The sequence below is a fragment of the Hevea brasiliensis genome, chromosome 1, assembly GCF_030052815.1.
Source record: "Hevea brasiliensis isolate MT/VB/25A 57/8 chromosome 1, ASM3005281v1, whole genome shotgun sequence".
Classification (NCBI taxonomy): domain Eukaryota; kingdom Viridiplantae; phylum Streptophyta; class Magnoliopsida; order Malpighiales; family Euphorbiaceae; genus Hevea; species Hevea brasiliensis.
In genome coordinates this window covers 5,195,751-5,199,450 of record NC_079493.1, presented here as the reverse complement: position 1 = coordinate 5,199,450, position 3,700 = coordinate 5,195,751, and the positions used below count along the sequence as shown (strand labels likewise).

The 3,700-nt window shown below is 40.8% G+C and overlaps 1 long non-coding RNA gene across 1 annotated transcript; it reads left to right on the top strand.

The window, feature by feature from the left end:
* Window positions 1–1,370: 1,370 nt before the first annotated feature.
* Window positions 1,371–2,829, top strand: LOC131169668 (uncharacterized). Its single transcript, XR_009140649.1, has 3 exons — window positions 1,371–1,488; window positions 1,935–1,993; window positions 2,573–2,829. It is a non-coding gene; the product is annotated as an uncharacterized LOC131169668 (long non-coding RNA).
* The last annotated feature ends 871 nt before the right edge of the window (window positions 2,830–3,700 follow it).

Below are 3,700 nucleotides of genomic sequence, written 5' to 3'. Positions count from 1 at the left end.
TTATAAAAAGAGAGTCACATTTAGTGACTTTCAAAAGTGGGCAACATAGAAGCCAAATCGACTTCCTCTTAACCAGGAAGACAAATAGAGCTCTATGCAAGGATTGCAAGGTCATTTCAGGAGAGGCTTTAACAAGTCAACATAGGTTGGTGGTCTTGGATGTCAAGTTTAGGAACAATTCAAGTAAGGTCAGAAGAAATAGTGTAGCTCGAACAAAGTGGTGGGAGTTTAAAGGAGTAAAGCAAGTGAAGTTCAAAAATGAGCTTCTTGAGTCCGAGTATGGAAGCTGGATATGGAGGTCAATGATATGTGGATACAGATGGCATCAAAGATTAGAGAAGTAGCTAGAAAAGTACTTGGGGAGTCTAAAGGACATGGACCACCCTCAAAAGAGAGATGGTGGTGGAATGAGGAAGTACAAAAGGCAGTGAAGAGGAAAAGGGAATGGTATAAGAAATTACCTAAATGTGATAATAATGAGGCATATGAACAGTACAAGATAGCAAAGAAAGAGGCAAAAGGCGATTAGCCAAGCAAGAGCACAGGCCTTTGAAAAGTTATATGAGAAACTTGGAACTAAAGAAGGAGAAAGATATTTATAGATTAGCAAGGAGTAGAGAAAGGAAATGTCAAGATCTCAATCAAGTTAGGTGCATTAAGGATAAAGAAGGAAAAGTGTTGGTGAAAGATGAGGACATTAAAGAAAGATGGAGAAATTATTTTAATGATCTCTTTAATAATAGTCAAAATGGAAATAGCGTGAATATAGATTATAGAACAATAGAAAAGAATGTAAATTATACTAGAAGGATTAGATCTTTAGAAGTAAAGGAAGCACTTAAGAGAATGAAAGTAGGTAAAGCCTGTGGACCCGATGAAATACCAATTGAAGTGTGGAAGTATTTGGGAGATATGGGAGTGGCATGGTTAACTAAATTATTTAATAAGATTCTAAACTCAAAGAAAATGCCTGATGAATGGAGGAAGAGTATTTTAGTACCTATTTTTAAAAATAAGGGAGACATACAGAGTTGCTCAAACTATAGGGGAATTAAACTCATGAGCCATACTATGAAGTTGTGGGAGAGAGTTGTGGAGCATCGACTACGTCATGATACTTCTATCTCTCTCAATCAATTTGGTTTCATGCCTGGTCGTTCAACTATGGAAGCGATCTTTCTCATTAGAAGCTTGATGGAGAAATATAGAGATGGGAAGAAAGATCTACACATGGTTTTTATTGATTTGGAGAAGGCTTATGATAGTGTTCCAAGAGAGGTCTTATGGAATGCGTTAGAACAAAAGAGGGTATCTATTAGGTACATACAAGTATTGAAAGATATGTATGAAGAAGCAACTACTATGAAGAAGCAAATTTCGGGCCAGACAGACCCGTTACCGGAAAAGTCTCCGAATTGGGCCGAGGTTTTGGCTAGCCTCCCATTGTCAGACGTCCCGAGCGCGTTCCCGAAGTCGGAATCGGCAAAGGTAAACTCGAACCTAGTTTTTACGTAATTTTTTAGTGCTTAAATAGGATTAAAAATCCATAAAATATTCGTGGTAGCTTAGAAAATTACGATTCTTTTTGCAATAGCTTAGTAATATTGCTAAGGACCGCGGGGCAAAGTTTTATAATTTTTAGAGCTTGTTTGGGCAGTTTTTGCAAAAATGATCAATAATAAGGACTAAATTGAAATTTTGCGTATTGTGATGGATGATTGATTTGATGGGCCCAGGAGGGGCTGTGTGATATGATTGAACTGTTGATATATGGATTGTGAGTATAGAAGTGCGTTTTTAGCCCTTTTGCAGGTTGGGTAGGTCCTAGGTATAGGGGAGACTGCACGATTTTCGGCACGACTTAGGACGTACTTGATATTTTTCTTTGTTTGTATTGAGTCAAATTTATTAAATAGATGTAATGTAATTGTCAGGTGAGCCGGGACAGCCTTCTTCCTCCGCCCAGCCGCCACAGTAATTTGTCGTCAAGTTTGTGAGTAAAATATTAATTTTAATTGTAATTTCGATATTATTATATGTTCAGCATGCCCATGCATCACTTATATGCATATATTTATGTAGTTAAACTCTAGGCACGAATTATGTTGCATTCATAACTGTTAATGTGCCATGAGTGTTGTTGTGGTAATTTGGAGCAGTGTGCGTGCGTTGGCGTGCGTGTGATGTGGTGTGGACTATGGATAGGACGGGGTAGTCACGGCTTGAGTTCTTCGCTGGGACCCGTTCCTTCGAGGGGTAGTCACGGCTTGAGTTCTTCGCTGGGACCCTCAATTTGGTTTATTAAGCGAAAGTCCGGCTTGAGTTCTTCGCTGGCACCAGGTTGGATTTAAGAGAGCTGTACAGGGGATCAGCTCCCAATATATTATGATTGATGCTACAGGGTGCGTGAGTGCTCCAAATTACCTTTTTGATGCTATGATGTGAATATGATGTTGATGTTGCATTTCACTCTACAGGTTGCATTAGTTTCAGATAGTTATAGAGATTATGGTTAAAATTGATATTTTACTCTCTGAGTCGAACGCTCACTCCTGTTCAAAAATTTTTACAGGCCACAGGAGGATATTTTGTTCTGGGTTAACCTGCTTTTCTACCTCGCTGGTTGTTTATCAATAATTGTGTAATTTTAATTACTCCTAGAATTTCCGCATGTGTTAGCAGTATTTATTTGAATTTGGTCTGTAATATTTTTATCATGTTGGACCTGTAAACTTAAATATGTTATGCATGTTGATGGATTGGATGAGGGAGCTGAGCTCCCATTTATTTTATGTTGATGAGTATGTGGAGGGTGAGCTGAGCTCCCCAATTGAGTATTTATTGTGTTTACAGGTCGAGTGAGTCAAAAACTCCCCGTTGGAAAGTCCATTTTATGGCCGGACTCTGTCCATTTGTTTTCTTGAAATTGGGTCCAAATGGGCCTTAGAGTTGGGTTAATGAATAGTTAAGGCTTACTACGGGCCTCGGGGGCTTTAGGCTGGCCCAGGTCCTAGTGCCGGTCCGGCCCATAGGTTGGGTCGTGACAAATGTGGTATCAGAGCTTAGGCTCCAGATTCTTAGGGAATGTTGTCTAAAGTGTTGGGAAGAGTCTACTAGGAGTCACATGCGGAAATATAGGGTCCACATTCGTCTTGCATTGTCATCTTTGCTTCTAGTTTCTGCTCCATATGTTATGTATAAATATGAGTCTATAGAGCTGTGTAATGAGCAGTTTTGAATTTTGTGGGCTAATGCTGCTGAATTTCAGGAAAATGCGTAGAAGCAGGAGAGCTGCCACTGCACGAGCGATGTGCTGACGAGGTGTCGACAGGATGAGGCGCCGCCAGGAGGCGGGTAGGAGGCCTAGAGCCGCTCAAGTAAGAGCGGCACTACGTCAGAAACGATCTTTCATGGCACAGGGTCCTATGGACCCCATGGCAGCTACTCTAGCTGGTCTGCAGAGAACCATCGACATGATGGCACAGTACATGGTCCACCCTCCACAGCAGCAGCAGTCCACTGCACCAAGAGAGGAATCTTACAAACAGATCATAAATTTCAAGAAGTTGGTGCCTGGTACCTATGATGTGTCAGACGATGCATATCGATTTTTGGATTCCTGCAGACGGGCAGGAACAGAATTACAGTTGACTGATAGAAAATTGATAGAGTGTATGCAGCACGTCATGGGGCCCATGCC